Source organism: Lissotriton vulgaris, chromosome 1_1 (assembly GCF_964263255.1).
Source record: "Lissotriton vulgaris chromosome 1_1, aLisVul1.2, whole genome shotgun sequence".
Lineage (NCBI taxonomy): Eukaryota > Metazoa > Chordata > Amphibia > Caudata > Salamandridae > Lissotriton > Lissotriton vulgaris.
In genome coordinates, this window is record NC_141685.1 from 2073715518 (window position 1) to 2073728293 (window position 12776).

Sequence of the window (12776 nt, forward strand, 5' to 3'; positions counted from 1 at the left end):
ATGGGTCGTTCTTTTAATGAAGCCACTATAATTGTCCTCCCTAAACCAAATAAGGATTCTACCTTAGTTTCAAATTATCATCCCATATCTCTGATTATTCAGGATTGTAAAATATATGGCAATATTTTCACAAATTGACTATCACTCCTACTGTCCTCAATTATTCAACCTGACCAGACTGGCTTTATGAAGTGTAGATTGTCAGCTCATAACACGCGCTTACTTTGTCATGCTCTATCTATCGCTAAGGACGATAATTGTCGTATTGGTGTATTGGCCTTGGATGCATAATAGGCATGTGATAAAGTAAACTGGCAATTTTTATTTAACACATTGGTAGTTTTTCAGTTTGTTTCCACATGCCTCAACATTGTTAAAGCACTATAAATCTGCACCTTCGGGCGGCTTCTATTATGTTCATAGTGCTTGTTCTTCTCCATTCTGTCTATATAGAGGTACACATCAAGGATGCCCACTATCCCCTTTATCAGTTCTTATTGCCATTTAACCTCTCTTGTGCTCTCTCTGTATTAGTGACAAATACAGAGGTGTTTTTTTGAGGAATTCTACTATAAAGGTTTCTGCATATGCTGATAATGTGTTATTATATTTTAATGATCCTCTGCCTCCCTCCCTATTATTCTCAATATTATTGCTGCAATTTCTGGTTACTCCTGGAATATTATTAAAACTGAGCTTTATCCCTTAAATGTTCTTTGTAATTCCAAAATGTTGGCAAATACTGATATAATATGGTCTCCAAAGACACTCAAATATTTAGGCATAACCTTTACTAATTCGATTAAATGTACAGTTAAAACCAATTGTTCTACCACACTAAACAGCACCAAAGAGAAACTTGATACATGTCCACTCTTCATTTAATTTGTTGGGGACGTATTGAGGCATTTAAAATTACTATAACTCCACAAATCCTTAATTTGTTGTTCATGTTACCCCTTTCTTTTCTTTCTACTTTTTTTGTAAACCTTTACAAATTATTTACTAAGATTATTTGGAACAATAGGCCTGCAGGCAATAGTCTCAAAATGTTAAAATGCCCAAATGTGAGGGAGGGGTTGGTCTTCCGGATTTTAAGAGATATCATTTATCATTTCTTGTGGCACAATTTTCGTTATGGTTACATAAAATCTCTTATTCCAACACAATGAAATGGCTTACTGTGGAGGAAAATATACTAGCACCATATCCATTACCTGCCTGCCTAACCATAGCCAATAGTTAATTTGGCAAGTGATCACCCATTATTGTGACTTCTAAGATTACCCTATTATCCTTCGATTAAATATTTTCTGTAGCCATTGTGTCGACTAAGAAAGTTTCTCTTTGGTTTAATCCTAAACTCCAGTACAATAAACATATTTCCTTTTGGAATTTATGGATTGTTGATGGTATTTTTTATGTTGCTGATATGTATCAGGGAAATATGTTTTGTTCATTTGATGATGTTAAAGCCAAATATAAATTACCCTTATCTGAATTTCCTAAATAAGTGTTACTCTGCAACGCCATTCTTAATGTGTATACTCAATTGTTACCTATGAATCAACATTCTAATATGGAGTTTTGTGTTAAGATGTTTAGTCATGCAGGTCATATTGCCTCTAAGTGTATAAACAACTTTCTACTCCTATTTCATCTTTTACACTTTTTACCAAAAAATGGTCAGAATACATAAATATTCAGCTCTCAAATGTATCAGGGAAGGATATTTGGAGATCCAACACTGCTAGTTATCTCCAAGCTTCTGTCACACAAACTAAAGTTTATTTTCTATACAAATGCTTCTGGTCTCTGGATAAACTATGTACAGCTAAACTTTTGCACACGCCGAACTCATGGCATTATAATTCCATTACTGAAGAGTCACATTTATTTTACAAATGTCTTGTTATTTTTCAGTTTTAGTTTTGGATTTCCTTATTTCTACTGCTTTTAAATCACCTCTTTGAATTGAAAAGATGCTAAGTTGCTATCGGTTAATGTTTGGTGGGAATGGATTTTTTTTTAAGACGTGGGCAATCCCCTTTTCTACTTACTCATAATGAATCATTTACTTCCAGACCTAACATATAGTATAGCTTAGATTCATATATTACTGCTTGCACTTCAATTTAAAACATGTATTATAGTTCTCACTCGTCCTTATACTTTCACTGGAGCCCTTTTTCGTTGTTATTCCTTGTTCGGATACTTATTGTTATAGTCTCATACTTGGATGTAAAACAATGCTTTATATTTTCCTTGTGCTTTCATTTTATTGCATTCTTTACAGTTTTGTATTATTCTTTGTATTGTGTTTATTGTATGATAAACTTACATTTTAAAAAAAGTTTTGAACACAAAAAAAATAAAAGACATCATTGGCAGGCTTGGGACATGTTTTAATGTGCTACTCAAGTGGGTGGCAAAATTAATGCTGCAGGCCTACTGCTAGTATTTAATTGACAGGCCCTGTATATATAGTATACCACTCTACAAGGGACTATAAAGTAAAATAAATAGACCAGTTAGGTATAAGCCAATTTACCCATTTTTAAATGAAAGAGCACAAGCACTTTAGCCCTGGTTAGCAGTGGTAAGGTGCACATAGTCCTAAGATGAACAAAAACCAATTCAGCAAAAAGTAGAAGGAAAAGGGTAAATCATTTGGGGGTAACCCTGCAGAGAAGGCGTCCACCAACATTAGAGAAGTAGAAGTCTAATGAAGTCATGTATGAAGACATACTGTAGCTTCACTTAGCAGTCTTCTCTCCACCAGGGATTCCTGCAAAACGTTCAGTGTGGAGGATTCCATTCATCTTCTACTCCCAGATAAAATGGTTCATGGACCTGTCTGCTGGGCCTTTAGGTGGTCTTTGGAGCCTAGGCAAGTCACTCTCCCCAGCTGATCATGCAAGTGCTTCCTACTTTTCTCCTATGAACGTCTGCAGTTAAATACTTCATTCATTCTTGGAACAATTCTATCCCACATTTGCTTCGTCTGTGAAATAGTGGTATTCTGAGCAATGGCACCAAATAGCTGTGTCTCTACCTTAATAATCTCAACTACCATGACAATTTATTTGGTGTCTAAAAATCTTGGGGTCCTCCTTCCACCCATGGTAATAAAAAGAAAAGAGTATGTCAATTAACAAGAGCAATAAAGGTGACAAAAATATGCAAGATGGAGAAGTAGAAATAATTGCCTATATCTTCCAGGTTTCAAATGACAAAAGAAATGGTTAGTGGTTTTAAATGAGGTGTGTTTAATAGTGTGGTGTGTAGATGTAATTACTTTGCACATTAACCACAGGTGTGAGACGTTGTAGGAGAGTAGGATCTGCTTCTTATGGTTACCCCCACTTTTTGCTGTGTTTCACTGTTTTTTTTCGACGTTAGTCTGGCTGTGGCCCTGCTAATCAGGACTACAGCGTAGCTGTTCTCTATCTAAATTGGTTACCTGTATATTAGGTACACTCCAGATTGGTTACTGGGTCACCCTTGTGAGTCCCTAGTATATGGTACCTTAGGTACCAAGGCCACAGGTATCCCTGAGGCCTACCAGGGGTTGATGCATGTATTATGCCCCCCCTGGGAAGCCTTCCAAAATGGCACCACAGGTCTGCACTTGCAGCCTGGGCAAGGTGGTGTAAGCACCCCTTACTTGGATATAGTATACCGATATCTACCTATTACCTACTGTCGGTCGCCAGTAGGTAGTTATAGTTAGGGTTTTTTTCAATGCAAAATCTCAAAATTCTATTGTGAATAACTTTGGCGTCAGTTGACGAATCTGCCTGAAAATTTCCCCAAATTTGCCTCGCGGAGCTCCGGTCCTTCCCTGAAAGTTTGGGGGGGATTCGTCAAGCGGGGGCCGAGATAAAAGGGGGGTCCCAAAACATGTTTTCCCCATGTTAATTTCGAAAGGGCGGTCAAACTCATTTTTAGCCCGAACGGCTGAATGGATTTGCACCAAACTTGGCAAAATTGTAGGGCCTGGTAGCCTGATGTGCCTTTGCTATGTCTCAAGATATGTGCTCCAGTGGTTTTTACGAAAATTAACTTTGAAAAAATATATATTGGGCTACGTTGGGCTATATATATGTTAGAGCCGAAATGTAGCCCAATGTAGCCCAATGTAGCCCAAAGATGGCCACCAGAGACAAAAAAAAACAAATGTAGCCCAAATATCAGCCAGATGTAGCCCAACTATAGCCCAATGACAGAATGTCCCAGAGTGTTCTAAAGAACAACTAGAGCGCTAACAGGCTTACTTATGACAAAAGTATGGCACACCCGAAGTCATCTTGATTGGAATAAAGTGTTAACACTTAAAACATTTAATTTGCAAAGGAACAAAATGAGGGGGTTCATTTTGCCATAGAAATTATGATTAGTGCTGAAGAAAGAAAAATTAGGGCACATTTTGAGTGACTTCTCAAATCCTCTTATATTTCATTAAAACAATTCTGATATGCAGTCTCCCAAGATGGCCACCAGAGAAAAAAGAGCCCAAATGTAGCCCAAATATCAGCCAGATGTAGCCCAACTATAGACCAATGTCAGAATGTCCCAGAGTGTTCTAAAGAACAACTAGAACGCTTACAGTCTTACTTATGAAAAAAGTATGGCACACCTGAAGTCATCTTGATTGGAATAAAGTGGTAACACTTAATACATTTAATTTGAAAAGGAACAAAATGAGGGGTTTCATTTTGCCATAGAAATGTTATATATATATATATATATATATATATATATATCTATATATATATATATATATATATATGTATATATGTATAGATATATATATAAATATATATATATATATATAACCTAGGTAGTTATAGTTAGGATTGTTTTCCATAGGAAATCCTCAACATTCTATTTGGAATAACTTTGGCTCTGGTTGAAGAATCTTAGCGAATTTCTCAAAGCAAATGGCTCGGTCCGCTGCGCTCCTTCCCTGAAAGTTTGGGGGGGATTGGTCAAGTGGGGGCAAGATATAAGGGGGGTCCCAAAACGTGTTTTCTGCATGTTATTTTCCATAGGACCTTTAGACTCGGCTACAGGTCGAACGGCTGAATGGATTTATAAGAAATTTGGCAAAACTGTAGAGTCCGGTTCGCAGATTACGCTTTTTTTTTGGAATGGTGTAAATCTGTTCAGTACTTGTTGAGAAAATTAAAGTTAAAGTCAATTATACATCCATAGGCGCGCACGGGTATGCGCACTCAAGCGGCTGCGCGTGAGCGGAATTTTTTTTTGCTGCGTGACGTCTGTTAACGTTCGATTCGAAGGAAATCAGGAAGTTTTGTCCGCCATTTTGTCACTGCGAGTAAATATATTGTTCATTTCAAAGCGTTGAAACATGGAAAGGGGAGAAGGTAGAGATTGTCTTGCTGCGTAGGTTTTCTCGGGGTGTACAGTAAGGCCCTTAAACGCGAAAAGATATAATTTTTTCCCGAAAAAAAATACGGGGTGCGCGCACCCAGTCGCGCACACCTATTTACAAGAGTGTGAAAATGGAGATAAATCAGAAGTTTGAGTGCTTAGATATAAGGTGGCTCTGAAAAGAGCCATTGAGCGTTTTCTGCATTTATAAGTAAGTACCGATGCAGAGCCTGATGTTGCAGAGGAAGATTCTGTTTCCCTCATTCGTGAAATGAACACCGTCTCTCCTATAGACGTCTTGCATGTGGTATCGCAAGTTGTTGTGGTAAATAGAACCCATGCTATAATCTCTGAGGAACGCAGAAACAGATTTATTTACATGTCTCCTTGCTTTCTCAAATTGTGCACAATGTTGATTGGACCAATTCCATTTCTGTCTTTGGCATATATTGGAATATACCAAGGCAGATCGAGGAAAAAGTGTCATCAATTGTCGAAAGGTGTCTTTTAGAAGCATTTCCAGACCTACCCCAGTGATTGTGCCTAGATCGTTCCCACCACAGTGCACAATTATAAGGTCTGGTTCTGGGAGATGCATAAAAGTTTTCACCAATGGAATCAATTGGTGACATTTCAATCCTCTTTTGGCAATCCATGTTATGTGTACATTTGGTAAGCCGAGGTTGCAAATTCGTCTGCTTACTGCATATTTTTCACTCCAGTGAATATAACTGTGTCCTATTAGCCAGACCTTCATTTTCAAGGGATTTGTAGTCGTCCTCCGATCGGTTCTGGAAGTGGAATGGTAGTTAGAAGTTGAAATTCTAAATAAAGAAAAAGGAAGAGGCTGGGTGTGGTTAAAAAAATAAAAATGATTGGTTGATTGTAATAAGTGGAGATTGAAGAGTACGTTGCATGTTAATGTTTATGTTAAACGAAAAGTACTATTGGGTGTGAAAAAAAAAGACATGTAACAGAGCTGTGGATTGGCAGGTGTTTCTGGAGGGAAAACAGTCTTCTTAGTTTGCTGTAGAACGTTGAGACATGAACTTTTGACCTGTGCCTTCAGCAAGGTGCAGAATGAGGTGTAACCATGGAAACAGCCGGAGATGGCAGTTGGTGATGGGTTCACTCTTTGGTGCCTCTGCATCTGACTCTGTTCTGTGGTGGCAGGCGGGGAACTGTTTGTTATTGTGGAGATGAAAGGGTGATAAGGAGAGAAATACGACATAGCGTCTGGCCTGTAGAAGCGTGGGAGCAGTGATTAACTCTGAGTGAAGCGGAACTGTGGCGGTGCTTGGTAACAGTAAAAAAAATGTTTTAACAGTGGTATAACTGTCTGTACGGTGCGCGACCTACTAAGAAAGAGTTCACGGGCCGTAATTGGCTTGCAGGTTCTAGTATCAGTAAGTGAGGTCGAGAAAAGAAAACATTCAGGACTTTATTTATGAAGGCCTTGCGCCACCGGTGTGTCACTTTTTCTCATTTTAAAAAATGAGGCACCGGCGGCGGAAGGTCTTCATAAATAAGGTCCTCAGTGACTACAGTTAAGGTTATGTGGAACCCATGAATAGTTTTTCAATATGAAATCATTTCAGTTGAGATTATGGATCAAAAGAGAAACCGTGAATATTTGAAATGTTTATTTAGAAATGTACTGTTTTAAAGGCAAATCATTATGTAATATGAGTACAGAAATTGTAAAAAACACAGTACTTGGTATTGTCAGTAGTACATGGAATACAAACGCTATAGTTGAAGAAAAATGAATATAGTTGGAAAAAAACATTGTACACTCTTATAAGGAAGTATATCATATTTTAATAAATGGAAGAAGGTCTCTGGCCTTTCAGTTAGGGAACGATATATGAAAATGCAAGTGGTTATACATCATTACTTTATCAATCAGCTGTCTACATGCGAAGCACTATCAAGTTTGTGTTATGTCAGTGTGTGAGGGGAAAAAAAGGCGCCAAAAGCGATAAAATGGTGAGAGGTGCATGTATGTAATCTGTTGGATGCTGCGCAAATCACTATTGAGGAGAACTACTGTATTGAGATATCTTTTGAAGGTTGCAGTATTGCATTTGAAATACAGCACAAGTAATAATGGAAATATTGTTGAAAGAACATATTTTTCTGTAAAGTATTTTAAAAACATAATTTTATAGGAAATTAAAGGAGTAGAGGCGTGTGAGGCGGAAATAAGCAGTTGAGATGCGAAATGGCGTTTACAGTTATAAAAAACTCGTTTAAAATGTACACATTAATTAGGGCACATGTAGCATATATTAGCGAGTTTTGCATCGAGTACGTTTGAAATAACCTTAGATAAGATATGCAATAGAATTGTTGAGATTAGACTGTAAAAAAATAAAGTTGAAAATCGAGTAGCTGAAGAATCAAATGTAGTCCACATAAAAGACCAAAATTTAACCAGCACGAAATCATAATGTCCACTGTTAGTAAAGCCAATAGGTCTCTTCTTCAAAAGAAAATATGGAAAAGAACGTGAAGAATATAGGGAAGCAAAAGGAAATGAGGACGTCAATGACTTGTATAAGAGTTATTGAAGCATTGTTTAGGCAAAATAGGTAGCTTCTGCTTCTAACAGGAAATCACTTTTATCATTTGAAAGTATGTCAGCTATCCAATGGAAAAGAGTAAAGCAGTACTCATGATCTGTTAAAATCGGAGCCTCTTTTATTATCAGAGGGCAGCTCGGTGGGTTTTCGATGTAGTTCTCTGTTAGGAAATAGTTAACCGTCCATTGTGTAGGCAAAGTAGGCAGCAAGTGCTTCTAACAGGAAATCACTGTTATCATCTGAAAACATGTCAGCCATCCAATTGAGAAGATGAAAGGAGCATTCATGATCTGTCATTATTGGAGCGTCTTTTACCATCATAGGGCAGCTCGGTGGGTTTTCGATGTAGCTCTCTGTTAGGAAATCTTGCGCCGCTGCGAATATATTCCAATGACCCAGAACTCCTTGCATCGCTGCAAAGGCCATAAACCCTCCGTTGTAACAAAGCTGTTCATGATCAAGTAACGGATTCATGAGGTGATTGTAATTCGCTTCAGGAGGTACCAAATTGCAGAGACATAAATCCAGGGCCCACGTGAAATCACAGCTCAGGCAATGAAATACAGGCTGCACACAGGTGAAATACGAATATCGAAATGATAATCGATATGAAGTATTCAAAGTTGAGAGTGCTAAGGTGCCGTAGTACAGAAGCATTCTCTGTCGAAATAGTTCTAAGTGGTCCGGCTCATTTGCGAAGGCAGGAGGGACATCCATTTTGAATTTACCAAGATGGTAAAGGAAACAGCGCAGCACTGCCGGTTGTATAGCAACTCCACAGAATTAGGTCGCCGGCTATGCAGTGGAGAGGAGCAGAATGACTTGATAAATTTTCTAGGAGTCTAGTCACTTAAATATTGCTTAGTAGTTATCAAAAAAGTAGCTTTTCTTGAAGTGGAGGATGCGTTAAAAAATAAGGGAGTCATTTGAGCAAGTTGTAAAGCAAGGTCAATTTTTTTTTACATCAATGCTGTTTTCTGTGAATGTTAGCTAAGTGAAAAATATGTGTGTGAGCAGATGCTACGTTCAGTTTTAAATGTGACAATAGAGCTCTTGTTCATGTCTTCCGATTCAAGGTCGGTATTCGCTGCCAAATGCAAATATCAAGAAACGCATGCGTGGGGTAGATAGTCTGCATTCTTAAAGGAAAGCAAATGGAGGGTTATTTTTACCGCGTTAGCATTGTCGTTTAAAAAGTTACAGTGATTTTCATTATATGTTAAGAAAGTGTCACTGATGAAGATTGAAAATAAATCCTTATAAATAACAGGGACTGGTGTATTTTAGAAAAGGTGTGTAACATTACATGAATTGTAAAAAAAAAAATAATGTAATTGAAAGTGTATGGTTTGAAAATGAAATGTAGAGGTTTATAGTTCACGCTTTGAAAGCGGTTCTAGAGGGTCAGATGCATGATAGATTTATAAAAAATAGAACATGCTTTTCAATAGTATTATGGAAAAAATATGTGCCTTTATGTACTATTTAGATTATCTGCCTGTTGCCTATTGTTTGAGTTTTAGTAATCCTGTGTCTTATAAGTTTTCCAGGGGCGGTTTGAGGTTCATGGTGGGCTTGGGCAGGGAGGGTAGGTTGGGGGTTTGTAATAGGGGGTCCGGGTGGGGTGGAGTGTGGAGTTTAATGAAGAGTGAGGGGGGCGGGGGTTAGGGTGTTTGGTAATGGAGCAGAGTCAGTGGACGCCAAATTTCTGTTATGGGGTGCCACGGAACTATGTATCCATTCTCAGAGGTGTATTATATTAAGGATATATATTAACATGGTGGCTCTTGTGGTTTTGTGGTTCTGTGCATGTGTATAATGCTGGCCCTGTAGTTTTTGTCTATGGACCTCATTACGACACAGGGGAGCCACGTTGCACAGTTGGAGATCAGAGACTTAGGAAATAAAACTTTATGATAGCAAGGGCTCTAAGCGATACAAATCGCCCGTTCTCGGTGTAAAAAATATCACCGCTATTGGTGGTATTTTCTACGGTGTTAGTGCTCGAAGGAGAATAGTAACATATATGTGAAAGAAAATTCTGTAACAGGCTCAGCATTTCACATTATCGCGTGAAAACAAAAGTTGTTCTCACATAGCAATAAGTCTCTTATAATTAAGGAACGGAGTGTATATAGTGCTATTTACTACACTGCTATGTGAACGATGTCGAATGTTTCATAAGAGGAGGCTTTAAAAGTTTTTCGATAAACTGGTTTTCCAGGGAAGTGGGTGGAGTGTTCCGTGTAAATTGCAGATTAGAAACTAGTAAGAACCAATTGGAAGTGTTGTTCTAAAGTCACATGACTTCACATGCATGTGTCGCTGCCTCTGTGCGATTGGTGGGTGCGCGCACCTGGTCGCGCACTAAAAGAAAGCGGCGAGAAAATATCAGCTAATATGCTCTTGGAGCTCGTTTTGGTACAAAGAGTTAGTTCTGAAAAGAACTTTTTTTTTTTTTTTTTTTGGAAACAATTGTTATGATGCTTTTGATTTCTTAAAGTTGCTACGACATTTTTCAGTATGTCATACTATCCAAATAAAGTGAAGAAATGTAACTTTTCTTGGAGCATTTATGACTCTCAATTTTGTGTTTAATTAGAATAAAGCTTTGCTCTCCGTATACAAGAAGTTTTCCACAGTTCTTGCATTTCATGTGCACGTTCGCCAGATATGGTTTGAAGTCCATCTCAGCACTCAATGGAGATACAGGTCGTTCTGCAGAAGATGTGCTGGTCACTTCTGATGGTTATAGCGTGGCCTCCGTTTTTCTAGTCAAAGGTGGTCGCTCATTTCCTTCAGATTCGGAAGATGAATGCGGAACGGTAGCCATTGCAGCAAAGTCTTCGGGAAGATGTTCAACGTTGTTCTCTATTGAGAGTAGAAAAGAAAGTGATGGAAGTGGGTGGAGTGCTGTGTGTAAATTCCAGAATAGAAACTACCAACAACCATTATGGATGGATCAAAAGAGAAACCGTGAATATTTGAAATGTTTATTTAGAAATGTACTGTTTTAAAGGCAAATCATTATGTAATATGAGTACAGAAATTGTAAAAAACACAGTACTTGGTATTGTCAGTAGTACATGGAATACAAACGCTATAGTTGAAGAAAAATGAATATAGTTGGAAAAAAACATTGTACACTCTTATAAGGAAGTATATCATATTTTAATAAATGGAAGAAGGTCTCTGGCCTTTCAGTTAGGGAACGATATATGAAAATGCAAGTGGTTATACATCATTACTTTATCAATCAGCTGTCTACATGCGAAGCACTATCAAGTTTGTGTTATGTCAGTGTGTGAGGGGAAAAAAAGGCGCCAAAAGCGATAAAATGGTGAGAGGTGCATGTATGTAATCTGTTGGATGCTGCGCAAATCACTATTGAGGAGAACTACTGTATTGAGATATCTTTTGAAGGTTGCAGTATTGCATTTGAAATACAGCACAAGTAATAATGGAAATATTGTTGAAAGAACATATTTTTCTGTAAAGTATTTTAAAAACATAATTTTATAGGAAATTAAAGGAGTAGAGGCGTGTGAGGCGGAAATAAGCAGTTGAGATGCGAAATGGCGTTTACAGTTATAAAAAACTCGTTTAAAATGTACACATTAATTAGGGCACATGTAGCATATATTAGCGAGTTTTGCATCGAGTACGTTTGAAATAACCTTAGATAAGATATGCAATAGAATTGTTGAGATTAGACTGTAAAAAAATAAAGTTGAAAATCGAGTAGCTGAAGAATCAAATGTAGTCCACATAAAAGACCAAAATTTAACCAGCACGAAATCATAATGTCCACTGTTAGTAAAGCCAATAGGTCTGTTCTTCAAAAGAAAATATGGAAAAGAACGTGAAGAATATAGGGAAGCAAAAGGAAATGAGGACGTCAATGACTTGTATAAGAGTTATTGAAGCATTGTTTAGGCAAAATAGGTAGCTTCTGCTTCTAACAGGAAATCACTTTTATCATTTGAAAGTATGTCAGCTATCCAATGGAAAAGAGTAAAGCAGTACTCATGATCTGTTAAAATCGGAGCCTCTTTTATTATCAGAGGGCAGCTCGGTGGGTTTTCGATGTAGTTCTCTGTTAGGAAAGAGTTAACCGTCCATTGTGTAGGCAAAGTAGGCAGCAAGTGCTTCTAACAGGAAATCACTGTTATCATCTGAAAACATGTCAGCCATCCAATTGAGAAGATGAAAGGAGCATTCATGATCTGTCATTATTGGAGCGTCTTTTACCATCATAGGGCAGCTCGGTGGGTTTTCGATGTAGCTCTCTGTTAGGAAATCTTGCGCCGCTGCGAATATATTCCAATGACCCAGAACTCCTTGCATCGCTGCAAAGGCCATAAACCCTCCGTTGTAACAAAGCTGTTCATGATCAAGTAACGGATTCATGAGGTGATTGTAATTCGCTTCAGGAGGTACCAAATTGCAGAGACATAAATCCAGGGCCCACGTGAAATCACAGCTCAGGCAATGAAATACAGGCTGCACACAGGTGAAATACGAATATCGAAATGATAATCGATATGAAGTATTCAAAGTTGAGAGTGCTAAGGTGCCGTAGTACAGAAGCATTCTCTGTCGAAATAGTTCTAAGTGGTCCGGCTCATTTGCGAAGGCAGGAGGGACATCCATTTTGAATTTACCAAGATGGTAAAGGAAACAGCGCAGCACTGCCGGTTGTATAGCAACTCCACAGAATTAGGTCGCCGGCTATGCAGTGGAGAGGAGCAGAATGACTTGATAAATTTTCTAGGAGTCTAGTCACTTAAATAT